At 45.5% G+C, this 17,614-nt stretch overlaps 1 protein-coding gene across 5 annotated transcripts in view; it reads right to left on the reverse strand.

Annotated features, from left to right (window-relative positions):
• The window catches only part of KANK1 (KN motif and ankyrin repeat domains 1), a 199,986-nt gene that overhangs the window by 153,600 nt on the left and 28,772 nt on the right, over positions 1-17,614 (reverse strand). The window contains exon 2 of one of the 5 annotated variants that reach the window (XM_088476601.1): positions 16,647-16,752. The exons of the other annotated variants lie outside the window; for them this stretch is intronic. The gene's annotated coding sequence lies outside the window, so the exon portion shown is untranslated. The remainder of the gene's footprint in view (positions 1-16,646; positions 16,753-17,614) is intronic. 5 annotated transcript variants of the gene reach the window in all.

Below are 17,614 nucleotides of genomic sequence, written 5' to 3' on the forward strand. Positions count from 1 at the left end.
GAGAAGGAAAGGAACTGCTCATGATCCAAAACATACCACCTCATCAGGGAAGCATGGTGGTGGTAGTGTCATGGCGTGGGCATGTATGGCTGCCAATGGAACTGGTTCCCTTGTATTTATTGATGATGTGACTGCTGACAAAAGCAGCAGAATGAATTCTGAAGTGTTTCGGGCAATATTATATGCTCATATTCAATCAAATGCTTCAGAACTCATTGGACGGCGCTTCACAGTGCAGATGGACAATGACCCGAAGCATACTGCAAAAGCAACCAAAGAGTTTTTTAAGGCTAAAAAGTGGAATGTTATGCAATGGCCAAGTCAATCCCCTGACCTGAATCCGATTGAGCATGCATTTCACTTGATGAAGACAAAAAAACTGAAGGGAAAAATCCCCAAGAACAAGCAGGAACTGAAGACATTTGCAGTAGAGGCCCGGCAGAGCATCACCAGGGATGAAACCCAGCGTCTGGTGATGTCTATGCATTCCAGACTTCAGGCTGTAATTGCCTGCAAAGGATTTGCAACAAAGTATTAAAAAGTGAAAGTTAGATTTAGGATTGTTTAGTTTGTCCCATTACTTTTGGCCCCTTAAAAAGTGGGAGGCACATATAGAAACCGTTCTAATTCCTACACCGTTCACCTGACTTGGATGTAATTACCTCAAGTTAAATCTTAAAGTCTGCAGTTAAAGCACATCTTGTTTGTTTCATTTCAAAGCCATTGTGGTGGTGAATAGAGGCCAAAATACGAAAATTCTGTCAATGTCCCAATATTTATGCACCTGACTGTATATACTACATTATTAGGAGCCTACTCCTTTGTATTGTTTCAGATGGAATCCTCCTGTTACTAACAGGCATTTAAAAAGGATATCAAATTCTGACCTTGCAGGTTTACAATACACTATTTGCTTTTGCTAATTAGGTACCATAAATCATTATAAACCTATTCCACTGCAAATCTAAAGGGTGATTACAATGACCTTGCTTTACTAAATCCCAAAGAGTAATACACTTTGTCACTATTTGGTTTACCCAATCCCTCTATATGAAATACTAAAAAAATAAAACATTGTCTTGTGTCACCAATATCCCAGCTAGATCTGAAAGTACAGTGAACAGCAATGTGCATGTTAAATATATATATGCATCTTTCCAAACTTCCGTCCCCGGGAACCCTTAAAGCTAGTTACACACTATATGATTGTGTACCCAGCTGACGCGATGTAACGATACATTGCCCCATCCGTACACACTACACAATGTGATGCGTCGTTTCATGCTGCATTTAGCAGCATGTTGTTGTTCATTGCATCATCTCATCTGCTGTGCTGTGGTGAATGACCTGTGTGCACGCAATATCGGGCATACAGATTGGGTATAGGTTCCATACGATATATCATTCCGATACACATTGGAACGATATATCGGGCAACAAATCACTTTGTGTGGGTCCAGCTTAACAATGCATGCTTTACAGATCTCCTCAGTATCACAAATTAAATATTTATCACCACCTGTGGATCTTTTAAATTGTGTCAGCCAGTAATGGATACACCTGTGCACTAAATAGGAGATCTGGAAAATATGCACTGTTAGGTGTTCCAAAGAACTGGAGTTGAGAAACATCTTTCTTTTAGGATTTTCTATTAACAATCCACAAAGAATTCTTCTTTTAATGGATGCCATTAGAACTGCTATGCCCCAATACAATCTTTGCCAATAAATTGACTTTTTTTAAATAAATCTTTATAGATGTCTTCTGTGTCCTCACTTGTCTTTGCTGCAGTCGTGCCAAACAGCCCCTCTAGGTGTGCCTTGTCCAATAACACCCTACTAGCGACCGGGGGTCTTGCATTTTTTTTTTCCAAAATTGCAATACGATGGGACTAGAACGCACCAGGAGACTGCGCTGATTAATTTGATATGTGACACTTGTATATCTGTATGCGTGTCTCTCAATCAGCATACAAAGTACTGCGATGCAGTGGCTGCAGCATTTTTCTACATCAAGTTCTGTTTACAGTCTCAGGGCGGGATGCAGTAAACGAAAAATGCGGTAAAATCCCCGTTTACAGCATTTTTCGTATGCATCATTCTCCTGACTGCCGGGCTCCGATGCAGATGTTTGCTGGCGTTACTCTATAGAAGCCTATGAGCTTCTACTGCATCTCGCTGCTATGAGGAATCCGATCGGATCCCTCCTAGCATGCCCCGTGGCTGCAGCATCACTCTGCGCATGCGCAGATGGACTCCCAGGTCGTAAACCCCGGAAGTGCATATGCATGTTAGTGCATATGCGATCAGTACAAATGCGATGTCTGGCGGTAAGTATTACTGCAACCCCCCCAAAGTCACACACAGATATAGAAGTGTCACATATCAAATTAATCAGCACAGTCTCCTGGTGCATCCTAGTCACATCGAATTGTGACTTAGATGCAAAAAAAAAAAAAAAAAAAAAAAGAAACCCTATGCTAGCATAGCGGCTCACTCACACCAGGCAAGTAGCGATGCGTGGCCTATTGAGGCTAGATGAGCAAGGACACATCTGTAGGTAGTAAAACTTGTAGTAAGGCACACACAAACCAATACATTCAAGTTGTGCAGGTGTAGAACTGGAGATGACTGATGTCAGCAAGTTATTACTTTCCCTTACTTATGAAAGGGCAGATTACAAAGAACCATCTAACTTTACATTTTTTTGTGGTAACAAAGTAAGGACAGTTTTAACTAAAAGCCAACACTGTTTTGTAGAAAAGTTTGTGTCAAGACAAATAGCATACATTCTTCCAAGTTAACGGTTTCAACTATATAACCAGTGGCGTAACTACAGCCCCCGCACACCCCGCGGTGGCTTGGGGGCGCGGGGGCTTCTGGGGCACTGTGGCTGCAGATTCCATGCGGACTAGCCGTCCGCATGAAATCTGCAGAAAAAGGCCCTCCAAAAATGTCCGCCGCCTTGGAGGAGACAGATGCTAGAGGTCCTGCTGGACCTCTAGCATCTGTTAGTCACCAAGGCAGGGCGGTAGTGCGGACAGTACATAAGTGCCGTCCGCACTACACTATTAGCATAACAAACACAGAGCCGCCGGCGCCGGCTGCTGCCTGTTTGTTTTAGAAGCCGATGAGAGTCAAACAGACTCTCATCGGCTGCTGCGCCCACTGCCGGAGCTGAGCATCTTCTGGCTCCTGCAGTCGCTGATGGGAGAGCTCTCCCATCATGCAGAGTGGGCCGGCCCGGGAGGATGCCAGACAAAGGAGCTGATGCCGGAGCGGGGATCAAGGTAAGTGGAAGTCTTTTTTTGTGTGTGTGTGTGTGTGTGTGTGTGTCTGTCTGGCTGGGGGGGTTACTACTACTGGAACTGCTGGGGGGGGGGACGGGACTACTGCTGTGGGGCATACCACTACTGGTACTGCGCTGGGGGGTTTACTACTGCTGGTACTGCTGGGGGGGACTACTGGGGGCATTGCTGGGGGGGGTTACCACTACAGGTACTGCTGGGGGGGGGGGACTACTGGGGGGCATTGCTGGATGGGTTACCACTATTGGTACTGCTGGGGGGGGGGACGGGACTACTGGTACTGCTGGGGGGGGGGACGGACTACTGTGGGCATTGCTGGGGGGGTTACTGCTACTGGTACTGCTGGGGGTGGGGGACTACTGGGGGCATTGCTGGGGGGGGGTTACTACTACTGATACTGCTGGGGGGGGCATTGCTGGGGGGGTTACTACTACTGGTACTGCTGGGTGGATTACTACTGGGAGGCACTGCTGGGGGGGGGACTACTGAGGGCACTGCTGGGTGGGACTACTACTGGGTGGAACTGCTACTAGGGGTACTGCTGGGGGGACTACTACTAGGTGCACTGCTGGGGGGGGGGGCAGCTCCTGGGGGGGCACTACTGTTGGGGGCATTGCTGAGGGGGAGGGAACTACTACTGGGGGCATTGCTGGGGGTACTGCACTGGTGGGACTACTACTGGGGACACTGCACTGGTGGGACTACTACTGGGGGAATTATATAAGGGGCACTGCATAGGGGGACCACTACTGGGGGCACTGTATAAGACCCCTGACAATGTGCAGGTAATTCAAAAGTAATTAGAAGCCTTACTGTGGGGTATAAAATGGTGTCAGGGGGCAAATATGTAAGTGGCACTTTGGTAATAGGCATTACAGTGTGCAGCATAATGTGTAATGGGCATTATGGTGCGTAGAATAATGTGTAAGGGGCATTATGGTGTGTGGTATAATGTGTAAGGGGCATTACTACAAGGAGGAAAAATACTGTAAATTGTCTAGGGGGGTGGGGCACATTTTTAACTTTTGCACTGGGAGCCAAATTGCATATAAATGGCCCTGTAATTATTTTACTAAAATGCCATGGGGAAGTAGGGGGGGTGGCATCAAATATTTTTGGCAGGGGGGAGCAAAATGTATAGTTACGCCACTGTATATAACAAATATATAGAAGGTACTTTGTTGATTTCTTAATATTTACTCACAAAAGGTCAAGAGATACATCATGGCACAGCAACCAGCTGCTGTGCTCAGTACAATACATATTAACAGATGATACAGGTGGAACCGCCTGATTAATTATGCATGAATATACATAGATCATTTAGAGATATTATGTGACTGCCTGCCTACAGACTGTGAGAACTAGCCACCCACACACAACACATATAGTTCTCACATACTGTGTGGTACAATTGAACTATATTGGAAGGACAGATAATAATCCAGTGTTTTACATGTAGATTTTACAAGCATGGATGTACAGCCCTGTCAAGGAGGGGGAGAGAGGAATTGTTCAGACTGTAAGGGTTTCCATCACAGGCCTGTATTCAATTTGAGGCGAAAAACCGGAATCCGCTGAAAAGTTTCGCCGATGACGTCATTTCGCCAGGCGGAAAAGTATCGCCGTATTCAATTTGAAAGACTTTCCTCCTAGGCGGAAAGTCAATACAATGTAATAGGCGGAAAAGTTTCACCTATGAATAGCAGGCGGAAAAAAGTGCAGAATTTGGGTTTTGGGGTGCAACGTTGTGGGAAACCCCGTGCAGCCTTAAGACAGTCCCCCAAAGGTAAACTGCATTAAAAAAATTAATAAAAACAGTTACGAACACCCCAAAAAAGTACTGTCGTTTTGGGGCGAAAAAAAAAACAAAGTTGGGGGACAAAGTTAAAAACTAGCGAAATAGACACCAGGGGGGTCCCCAAGTATGCCCCATGTGTTTTTTTGATATGCGGCAGTTGGATTCCCAAACTAGTCCCAAATTTGCTGGGACTAGTTATTTTCACAAAAAAAACCTGCTAAATGCAATTCTTCACCACTTATGCAAAGACGCTAATTAGAACCTACTGAGAACATTTAAGTACCCCAAATACCTTCAGTAGGACTATTCGGGGGTATCCATAGTTATCCCCCATGTTAGTGCATCTTTTGGGGGGTGTCGAGCCTATTTCCCCAAATCTGACAGGACTTTTCGCCTGTTTAAGTTTCGCCAGGTGCTGTTTTCGCATCCTTTGAAATTGAATAAGGCGAAAAGTGAGCGCAAGCGCGGAAAGTGTTTTCTCCAAAAACGTTGTAGGTGGAAAGTCCGGCAGGCGAAAAGTCCGGGACTTTTTGCCTCAAATTGAATAAGGGCCAGAGATGGGATGTGGAGCTACCAGTAACCAGCTACCATGCCAATGCTTGTCTCTGTAGTGAAAAGCAATCTATATTAAAGTACAATAGCAGTACAAGGTAGAAGCATAGACAGAAGCAAACTATAAAAATTTCCAGCTGTATACTATACTTTTTGCAGTAGGAAAAGTGCTGCCGTATTAAACTTCACAATTATTGAGATCACTTAAAACGCTTTGTGTAGTAGGGTCAGCTAACATAATATATTTCAATTGGAGAGTGTTTTTACTGACCGATTTGGACAATTGTGCAAAATGCAGATGTCAGTGGTTTAAAAACCTCTCAGGTAATTAATGTGCTTGTGCCATATTCTCTCCATTTACTCACAGAAATGAATGTAACATGAATGTTGGTTGCATAGAGAGAGGAATCAGTAGCAGGAAAAAATAAGTAATATTGTCCCTGTATAGGTCACTGGTATGGCCTCAGTGTTCAGTTCTGGAGGCCATATATCCAGAAGGATATAAATACTTTAGAGACTATACAATCAAAGGCAACTAAAATGGTGCATGGCCTACAACACAAAACTTACCAGGGGCGGGATGCACCATCCATCGCCTATTTAAATCCATACATACCGGCGCCCATCGCATTTTTTGAAAAAATAAAAAAAAAATTACTTTTACTAACGCCGGTATGCACGAATATCTACCTGACAGACAAATTATTGCGGTAACCTGGACTGCGGGTCCGCCGGGTAGGTGTTTGTCGTCATTGCACATGAGTCACAGCCTATTTTTAGACTTGTGCAGAGCATCTATCTGGAGGACAGGTCTCTGGCGCCATTTCTGACACGACAGCTGTTGCACACAGCTTGGAATATGGTTTGTCATAAAAGATGTAAATTTCTTATCCATATGTTCAATATATATTTTTTCAGTATTAATACCTTGATTTTATAATACATAACAAAGCACTATTCACACGAAAAAAAGATCCGGGTACACAAGCAACCGCCAACACCAATGGGGCTGTTTTCTCTGATATATGCAAGGCCTCCTACCAATGACGCATACCCGGAAGATGGGCACATCTTTAAGGTCTATGAAGAAACTACGCAAAGCTGCCGGTAACCGAAACTGAAGAGAATGCGGAAGATGTAGGCACCGCTGAGGCTCTGAAAGGTTTGCTGCATATGCCGAAACTATTAGCGTAATTAGGTGCCGATACTGCCGCTACATCAATGGTGCACCCCGCCCCAGGAAAGACTAGAAGATCTTAAAATGCATCATTTGGAGCAGAGAAGGGAAAGATGGGACATGATAGAAACTTTCAAATACAGTAAATCAAGGGTTTTAACAAGGTGCAGGAGAGAGACATTCTTCAAAAGAAGAGAAGTATTAGAACATAACGACATGCACAGAGACTGGAGGGAGGGAGGTTCAAAGGAAATTTGAGGGAAAACTTGCTTCAGGGAAAGGGTAGTGGATAAATGGAATAGCCTCCCATCAAAGGTGTTAGAGGCTAAGACAGGAGAGCAATTTAAACATGCTTGGCATAGGCACAAGAATATCCTTACAAAGGACTAAGGATCAAATAGGGCTGAGGTTACCAAAAAGGTAAAAAATAAGGGCAGACTAGATGGGTCAAGTGGTTCGTATCTGCCGTCACATTCTATGTAATGAGTTAAATTTAAATCACTCTGCACAGTAAACGTGGCTTGGAAAGCACCCATATGATACCATCCTTTATTTATACCTTTGATGCTACTGGGTGTGAATTCACCAAATAAGCACAAGGGGTTTTGTGAAATGCACCAAAACTTGCTTGCTTCCACATAATAAACATGCTATGGTGAGAATAGCACCACAGGTGTTTTCTTTTCATGCATGGTCAAAGTAGATCCAGCAGTTTCTATTTTTTACTGCCACAATCTGTTTCCTACAACAAAATACATTTTAGATGCAATATGCATAGCATACATTTAAGTTTAGAATTTTTTTAAATTATACAAATAAAGGGGGCAAAGCTGGATTTAGACCTCATGGGGGTCCTAGGAAAGATACCAGTTTGGGGCCCCCCTCCCTCAAACAAACCATAACACTGTATGTGAGTTCCTGATTCATGCCCCTTACATATTTTTGGGGGGTTTTCCTCCTTATATTCAACTTCTTAAAGCTTTTTAATGAAAATATTTCCACTATGTACAAAGGGGAACATGCAGGGACAGTAGTTGCGGTAACCACTGTCCCTGCAAGTTATATCCCCAGCAAATTGCAGAAGTCTTTCACAAAAGTGAAAGAATTCTCCAGGAGAAGCTGGTGCTGCGCATGCACACAGCGTCAGCTTCCAAAGCCGGCTGGGGCTGCGGGGGAGAGATCTAAAGATCTCCTGCCCCCAGAGCCTCCATAGGCTTACAGTAGTTTACACCATTTGATGGTGTAAACTACTAGGACTAAACTCTGAAAAGCTTCGCTTTTTGGAGTTTAGTACATAGGGGGTCAGTTCGTAGTCCCCATTGATAATAATGGGGACTGCGATCTACAGCGCTAATTAGCACTTTGCCGGAGATTTCTTTGAGACATCCTGTATTGTGATTTATTACATATACTATACATGACTGGAAGGAGTGGCGTTAGGAGCAGGTGGGCCCCGGCGGTGATGTGAAGTGGTGAAAAAACAGGGCGGGGGGGAGAAGGGGTTGGGGTGTGAAGTGGTGACAGGAGCTGCTGGATGTAGAGGAAGTTGAAGGGGGGGCAGAAGAAGATGAAGGAGGCTGGGCCAGAGGAAGGTGGTGGGGGCTGGGGCAGAAAGTGACAGGGGCTGGAAGCAACGGAAGGTGAAGGGGGCAGAGGAAGATGAGGGAGGCTAGGGGCAGAGGAAGGTGATGGGCCAGAAGGTGACAGGGAAGCAGAGGAAGGTGATGGTTCCTGGTGATGGAAGATGATGAAGAGGGCTGGGGGCATAGAAAGGTGATGGGGGCTGGACGCAAAAGGTGACAGGGGCTGGAAGCAGAGGAAGGGGAAGGGGCAGAGAAAGATGAGGGAGGCTGGGGGCAGAGGAAGATGAGGGAGGCTTGGGCATAGGAAGGTGATGGGGGCTGGATGCAGACGGTGACAGGGGATGGAAACAGAGGAAGGTGATGGTGCCTGGGGACAAAGAAAGGTGATGGGATGTAACCCCGAAACGTTGATATTGTCAACGTTTCGGGGTTACATCCCGTTCATCAGGATACACAGATGGGGGGGGGCAGAACATATTCTTTGACCTGGGCCCACCACTCTCTGGTTCCACACTGGTTGTATAAATATAATACAATAATAGTGCCGTTCGTCTATCCCGGACCAAATGAGATAAAACAACTGATAGTAGAAATATGTTTAATATAGAGATGAGCGGTTCGGATTCTGTGGGATCCGTACCGCTCCAAACATAGGGGATCCGAGTCCACCCGAACCCTGTTCGGGTGTTCCCCGCCTGACTCGGATCCCCGACATCAGGGCTGTGATAGCGGTCTGCCCTACACAGAACAAACACACAGCCGCCAGCGGCAGCTGTGTGTTTGTTACAGCAGCCAATGAGAGTCACACAGACTCTCATTGGCTGTTGCACGGAGGAAGCCGGCTGGAGCTCAGTCAGGAGCTCAGTCTTCCGGCTCCCTCCTCGTCGCGTGGCAGCAGAGCGGACGGCGGCTGGTGCGGGGATACAGGTAAGCTTTTAGTTTTTTTATTATGTGTGTATGGGGCCTGCTAATGGAGGGGCCTACTACTGGGGGGGGGCATACTACTGGGGGCCTGCTTATGGGGGCATACTACTGGGGGCCAGCTAATGGGGGGCATACTACTGGGGACCTGCTTATGGGGGCATACTACTGGGGGCATACTACGGGGGGGGCATACTACTGGGGGGGGCATACTACTAGGGGCCAGCTAATGGGGGGCATACTACAGGGGGCCTACTAATGGAGGGAATACTACTAGGGGCCTGCTAATGGGAGGCATACTACTGGGGGCCTGCTAATGGGGGGCATACTACTGGGGGCCTGCTAATGGGGGGCATACTACTACTACTGGGGGCAATGCATAGGGGGCCCTACTACTAAGGGGACTGCATAGGGGGCACCACTGCTGGGGGCATTGTGTAAGGGACACTATTGCTATGGGCACTGTATAAGTGACACTACTACTGTGGGCATTGTGTAAAAAGGGCACTACTGCGGGCATTGTGTAAAAGGGGCACTACTGCGGGCATTGTGTAAAAGGGGCACTACTGCGGGCATTGTGTAAAAGGGGCACTACTGCGGGCATTGTGTAAAAGGGGCACTACTGTGGGCATTGTGTAAAAGGGGCACTACTGTGTGTCGTAACATAAATAAGAGACACTACTTTATGGTGTAATGTGAATCAGGGGCACTATGTGCGGTGTAATGTGAATAACATTGTGCACTGTGACTCCTAGGGCCGTAGCCCACTTTGTAAACAAGTACTGTGATTTTGCTGGCCGTACCCCACTGGGTGTGTGCACTACTTTTCATTTCTGCCACTGCTGTGTAGCAATGTGTCATAGATGTGCTTTAAATTGTAGTGTCTGTGACGCTGCTTTGTCACTTGGACACTACACTCACTGCAACCTTTGGCCAGTAATGTTGAAAACAATATCATAAGCTGTGAGGTGTTCTAAATTGACTGGAAATTTGTGTTATTGAGGTTAATAATACTCTAGGAAGAAAAAAAGACCAATTTATGTGATTTTAGCTTTTTTTTGTCAATTTTTGTAAAAAAATCCAAAGCCAGTCACCGCAGTTTGGCAAATCCAAACCCAAAGCCGGACGACGAATTAGAACCAAATCCAAATCCGGCAAAAATGTTCCGGCGCACATCCCTAGTTTAATAGAAGGACATAATATTCTAACGTATATAAATCAATCCTGGATATATGTCCAGGGTAAAAAACATGTATAGTTCAATAAAAACCAATGGTTAACCTGACATCACACACATCTAAGCTGTCTAAAAATACTGTAAACAGATCAATTACACTATAAATTCTAACATTGATTGCAATCTAGTATTGCTTATGGTTGCACACCATAATAAGTGCACAAATATTAACATATTAATATCCACACTGTTAGTGTGTGTGTGTGTGTGTGTGTGTGTGTGTGTGTGTGTGTGTATATATATATATATACATATACATACATACACACACATACAGTCAGGTCCATAAATATTGGGACATTGACAGAATTTTCATAATCTAACTTTCACTTTTAAATACTTTGTTGCAAATCCTTTGCAGGCAATTACAGCCTGAAATCTGGAACGCATAGACATCACCAGACGCTGGGTTTCATCCCTGGTGATGCTCTGCCAGGCCTTGCTAATGTCTTCAGTTCCTGCTTGTTCTTGGGGCATTGTCCCTTCAGTTTTGTCTTCATCAAGTGAAATGCATGCTCAATCGGATTCAGGTCAGGGGATTGACTTGGCCATTGCATAACATTCCACTTTTTAGCCTTAAAAAACTCTTTGGTTGCTTTTGCAGTTTGCTTCGGATCATTGTCCATCTGCACTGTGAAGCGCAATGAGTTCTGAAGCATTTGACTGAATATGAGAATATAATATTGCCCGAAACACTTCAGAATTCATTCTGCTGCTTTTGTCAGCAGTCACATCATCAATAAATATAAGGGAACCAGTTCCATTGGCAGCCATACATGCCCACGCCATGACACTACCACCACCATGCTTCACTGATGAGGTGGTATGTTTCGGATCATGAGCAGTTCCTTTCCTTCTCCATACTCTTCTCTTCCCATCACTCTGGTACAAGTTGATCTTTGTCTCATCTGTCAATAGGATGTTGTTCCAGAACTGTAATGGCTTTTTTAGATGTTGTTTGGCAAACTCTAATCTGGTCTTCCTGTTTTTGTGGCTCACCAATGGTTTGCATCTTGTGGTGAACCCTCTATATTCACTCTTGTGAAGTCTTCTCTTGATTGTTGACTTTGACACATATACATCTACCTCCTGGAGAGTGTTCTTGATTTGGCCAACTGTTGTGAAGGGGTTTTTCTTCACCAGGGAAATAATTCTTCTGTCATCCACAACAGTTGTTTTCCGTGGTCTTCTAGGTCTTTTGGTGTTGCTGAGCTCTCCGATGCGTTCTTTCTTTTTAAGAATGTTCCAAACAGTTGATTTGGCCACACCTAATGTTTTTGCAATCTCTCTGATGGGTTTGTTTTGATTTTTCAGCCTAATGATGGTTTGCTTCGCTGATAGTGACAGCTCTTTGGATCTCATATTGAGAGTTGACAGCAACTGATTCCAAATGCAAATGTCACACCTAGAATCAACTCCAGACCTTTTACCTGCTTAATTGATAATGAAATAACGAGGGAATAGCCCACACCTGTCCATGAAATAGCTTTTGAGTTGATAGTCCCATTACTTTTGGCCCTTTAAAAAGTGGGAGGCACATACTGAAACTGTTGTAATTCCTACACCATTCACCCGATTTGGATGTAATTACCCTCAAATTAAATCTGAAAGTCTGCAGTTAAAGCATATCTTGTTTGTTTCATTTCAAAACCATTGTGGTGGTGAATAGAGGCCAAAATCTGAAAATTCTGTCAATGTCCCAATATTTATGGACCTAACTGTATATATATATTCTCTATCATCTGGTGACATTATAAAAACTGTGCAAATATCACAGTGGGTGTCACGAGGGCAAGTTACACATATACACTATGAACATACATACACACACACATATATATATATATATATATATATATATTTTATTTTTTATTTTTTTTACTATATCCAATGTGTATATGATATGAATGTGTGAGAGAGCACGGTGCAGTGCACTGCCGACAGCGACACGGGACTATCTGGGAGAGGAGGTGGGACCGCGTGACGTCATGCGGTACTCGCGCAGTGCTCCTCTGGGAGCGCTTTGATCGGCCGGATTTCTTGGGGCAAAGGGGCCTGTCCACGGGCCCCTTGGGTCCCGCCGGGCCCTAGGCGAGCGCCTAGGTTGCCTAGTGGGAAATCCGGGCCCTGAAAGGGGTGATAAACATTATTACTGTTTTTAATGATCGTTATGAATGATTATATACATCACAGGTGCATTATACTGTCTTTAATGGCTGTCTCTAGATGGAGTTTGATTGCATAAGCAGAATGATGATAGAAGACTATTTAGATTTCCAGTTAAGAAGGTGGACTCCATTCTAAATTCTTTTTCTAATGGTAAATTTAATCAGAATGGATGAGTTACCAATGGATCTGCACAAAAGTGTGCCTTGGATGTTTGAACTCTTTGATAGTTTGAAGGAGGTGGCATCAATACCCCCGTCTAGTGGCCTATAAAGGATTGGGTGGGGCAGGAGGAGTGACTTGTGGATGTGATTTGAGCCAAAGTCTCCTATCTGTTACCACTGACAATTCTGGCCAGACACTGCTGGTCACGGTCATTAAGCACCCGTGGTCGGCCACTGTGCTGTCCATGATGGGTGGTAATTACTTCCATGAGGTATTCCTGGTACACAGGTGGCACCGTAGATCGTGGAATGTTGAATGTCCACACAACTTAGGAAAATGGAATGTCCCATCTGTCGAGCACTATAATGCCCCGTTCAAACTCCAATAATTCAAGCCGCCTTGCCATTAGCAGCCTAGCCGGTGTTCAAACTGACTAACAAAATGTCAGATTACAACTGATGCAAGTCTGGGCATTTCCAAGACGTCACAGTATGGCGACGCCACTTACCATTACCTTTACATACTGCTATCCCATGCTTTTTTGGTAAGTTAGTGCATTACAATGTAAATAAACAACTTCAACGTTATCACTAACTATCTGCCAGTGTAATGGTGCGTACACAAGGTACGATCAGTCAGCGATAACGATATCGCTGACTGATCTCCCTGCACCTTCCCGGTGTGCTGGATGATCGATATCAATCATCCAGTACACCACCAACGACCCGCGATCAACAATCGCGGGTCCCTATGTAACCAGGACGATATCGACGGGTGTGGATTATTAGGTCTATATTGTCTAAATAGACAATGTTTGGGTAGACAATGGAAGACAGATAGGCAATATGTCGACAGGGTCTGAAGTAGGGATGAGCGGGTTCGGATTTCTGAAATCCGAACCCCCCCGAGCCGCCCCAATCCGAGTCGTATCAGAGTCAGGCTCGACTTTTCCCGCCTGATTCGGAACTGAAATCGAGGCAAAACTTCATCATCCCGCCTTCATATATCGCAGGTTTTGGATTCTATAAAAGGTCCCAGCGTCGGCGCCATTTCTCACTCCGGCTGTGGACAGTGAAGAGGGAGGGTGGGAGTTAGGGCTGGCTGGGCAGTGTTGTGCTGTTGTTGTCCATAGGGGCTGGCTGGGCTGTGTTGTGCTGCTGTCATAGGGGCTGGCTGGGCTGTGTTGTGCAGTCAGTTGTCCATAGGGGCTGTGTCCACTCCAAAGTCTATAGGGGCTGGCTGGACTGTGTTGTGCAGTGTCCCATAAAGGGTGTAGTCCTAGAGGGGTGCTGTAGTGTTGTCCATGGGGTGATCTGTGCATCAGGGGTGCTCCTCCAAAGTGCACGCCAAAAATTTTTATTTTTTTTTCTGTTTGTGAATTGTGTGCGCAGTAGCCGCACGAGCATCAACAAAGTAACGCCAAGCGTGCGCCTGTCATAAGTAAAGGGCCGACTGCCTTGACCGTTAAAGGATGCTGTAACCCCCAAAGTGCACTCCAAACACAATAAAAAATTATTTTCTGTGTTTGTGAATTGTGTGCACTGTGGCTGCACGTGCATCAACAAAGGAGCAACGCCAAGCGTGTGCCTGTGTCATAAGCCGGATGGCTTGTCCGTTAAAGGGTGCTGTAACCCCCAAAGAGCGCTCCACAAAAAATAAAATAATCTTCTTTTTTTCTGTATTTGTGTGTGAAATGTATGCACAGTAGCCGCACCTGCATCCTCAAAGCAGCAGCGACAAGCGTGCATCTGTCTGTTGAAGGGTGGTGTAGCCCTCAAAGTGCGCTCCACAAAAAATAAAACATTTTCTTCTGTGTTTGCGAATTGTGTGCACTGAACGTGCATCAATAAAGGAGCAACGCCAAGCGTGCGCCTGTGTCCCATAAGTCTGGTAAAGGGTGGTGTAACCCCCCAAAGTGCACTCCACAAAAAACAAACAATTCTTTTTTCTCTGTGTTTGTCTGCGAAATGTATGCGCAGTAGCCGCACGTGCATCAACACAGCAGCAGCGCCAAGCGTGCGCCTGTGTCATAAGTCAAGGGCCGGTTTGGACATCTGGTCCGGACTGAAGGACGTGCCAACAATTTCTGACAAGTCTACTGTCACTGCATATGATACTGTCACCATTGACAGATGCTGTCACTGATATAATCCTCCACCATTCTAAGTAGGCATGTCAGACGTCCGTACCTGTACTGGCAGGAAAAAGAGGCAATTTGGAGGCCCCTGTACAAACTGGCTCTATTTTACCTGAGTTGCCCCCCCTCCAGTGTGTACTCCGAAAGAGTGTTTAGTGCAGCCGGGAACCTTGCCAGCGAAAGGCGTAGGAGGTTGCTTCCACAAAATGTGGAGAAGATGATGTTCATAAAAATGAATTATCAACTCTTCCAGGGAGACCAGCCTCCAGAACGTACAGAGGGACCTGTGGTGGTGGATTCCAGCGGGGACGAATTAATATTCTGTGAGGATGAGGATGTACACAACACTGAAGAGGGTGAGAAATCAGTGGATGAGGAGGATGAGGACGACATCTTGCCTCCGTAGAGCCAGTTTGTGCAGGGACAGATTAATTGCCAGCTTGTTTTGTGGGGGCCCAAAGGAACCAATCATTTCAGCCACAGGCGTGTGGCAGACCCTGGCGCTGCAATGATTGGTTTATTAAAGTGTGCATGTCCTGTTTATACAACATAAGGGTGGGTGGGAGGGAGGGCCCAAGGACAATTCCATCTTGCATCTTGAAAATGAGTGGAAATTAAGGTTATTGAGGTGAATAATAGCATAGGAGCAGAAAAACCCACAAATTCTGTGATTTTAGCTGTTTTTATGTTTTTCAAAAAAAAAATACAGATCCAAAACACAAAACCCAGAACCCAAAACACGGTAGGGTGGTTTTGGCAAAACCAATCCAGATCCAAAACACAAAGAAAGATCCAGATCCAAAACACGAAAAGTGGCCAGTGCACACCCCTATTCTGAAGGTCGACACACTAAAGGTCGACTAGGAACAAGGTCGACAGGTACTGAAGGTCGACGTGGTCATTAGGTAGACACTCATATGGTCGGCATGCAAATGGTTGACACATTTTTATTTATTTATATTTTAAGCCCTAATCTTCACCCTAATCCTAACCCTAACACTCCCCTTGGTGCCTAACCCTAACCCTGCCTCCTGTTGTCTAACAGTAACCGTCGGGGTAGGTGCCTAACCCTAACCACCCCTTAGTGTGTCGACCTTCAGACCCAGATGACATTTAGTCCCTCTCGACCTATTGCCTGTCTATCTTCCATTTGTCTATCCAAACATTGATATCTACACAATGAAGACCTAATGACCGGATATCGACCAGGTTGGCTTGCATGCACGGGCAATGGACGACATCATTATCGTCCATATGTGCCTGCACATCGACTGTCGTTTGAGGGTTGGAAGGCACAAAAAAAATGAACAATATCGTTAATATCGTGCATTTTTATCGTATCGTACTCTGCTGGGATAAATTCTGCATGATCATTACTGTCTCTGCTGGGAGTCCTATTGTATACTGTATTTACGTCAAGTATATGTATTATTGCTAGATTCCTCATATGGTATATTAGGATATTGTATTGATTGTTTGATTATAGGTGTTGTGAGTTATTATTACTTTTTTCAATACTGGTTATTGTTAATTTTTAGTAAAGATTTAATTATTTTATAACTTTCAAGCTTGTCTCATATATCAAAAATCAGATATTTACCTGTCCTTATGTATATTCAGCACAGTGTATACTCCTTTTCCTTTATCTTTGAGTATTATCAACACAGGTATCTCATCACCTGGGGACTTACATCTTTGGACAAGCCCTGCAAGATGGAAATCGGTATGAATTATAATTTCAAATCCCGACAGCGGCTGGCCGACAGAGGAGGAAATCCCGATCGTCCCCAGGTAAGTATAAGCTAACCTATTTTTCTCCCTAACCCTCCTTTAGGGTGCCTAACCCTAACCTACCCCCCTGTGCCTAACCCTAATTCCCCCTGTAAGTGCTTAAACCTGACCCCCTCATCCCCGCCACCTAAACCCAAGTCCCCCGGGGGGTGCCTAAGCCTAACCTCCCCCCGAGGGTGCCTAACCCTAACCCTCCCTGCCCCTAGCCTAACCCTAACCTCCTGGGGGGAAGGGGGGGGTGCCTAACCCTAACTCCACCCGGGAGCCCTAAACCTAACCCTCTCCCCCCGGACCGGCCACTGCGGCGCCCGGCATCCGCTCGATCGGGATGCCAGGTGCCGGTCTCCCGGCGTCGGTAAAATGACAGGCGTCTAGATTTAGACGCCTGTCATTCGTCCCTCGTCGGGATTAAATTGTCTGGAAGCCGGCGGTCGGGATTCTGTCCGCCGGCTTCCTAAACGTATAACCTGCAAGACTGGGTTATGGGGCCCTCTCACCAATATATACTTACATTTTTGATAAGGACCAAGGTGTGCATCACAACAATTAGAATGGGAGGTTAGGTTCAGATACCAGGGAGGGTGGGAGGGTTAGGAGAGGAGCAGGGTTAGGATACCTACCAAGAGGTGTCATTATCCTAACCCTGCGGGATGCTGGCGTCGGGATTCTGACCGCCAGCATCCCGAGCCCAACACCTTAGTACATAGACTGCTAAGAAACTTGTGATTATCCATGATTGGAGCCTTTGGCTCAACTCCTCTTATGGGTATGTAGTCA

This window comes from Taudactylus pleione, unplaced genomic scaffold (genome assembly GCF_031769625.1).
Source record: "Taudactylus pleione unplaced genomic scaffold, aTauple2 ptg000190l, whole genome shotgun sequence".
Classification (NCBI taxonomy): domain Eukaryota; kingdom Metazoa; phylum Chordata; class Amphibia; order Anura; family Myobatrachidae; genus Taudactylus; species Taudactylus pleione.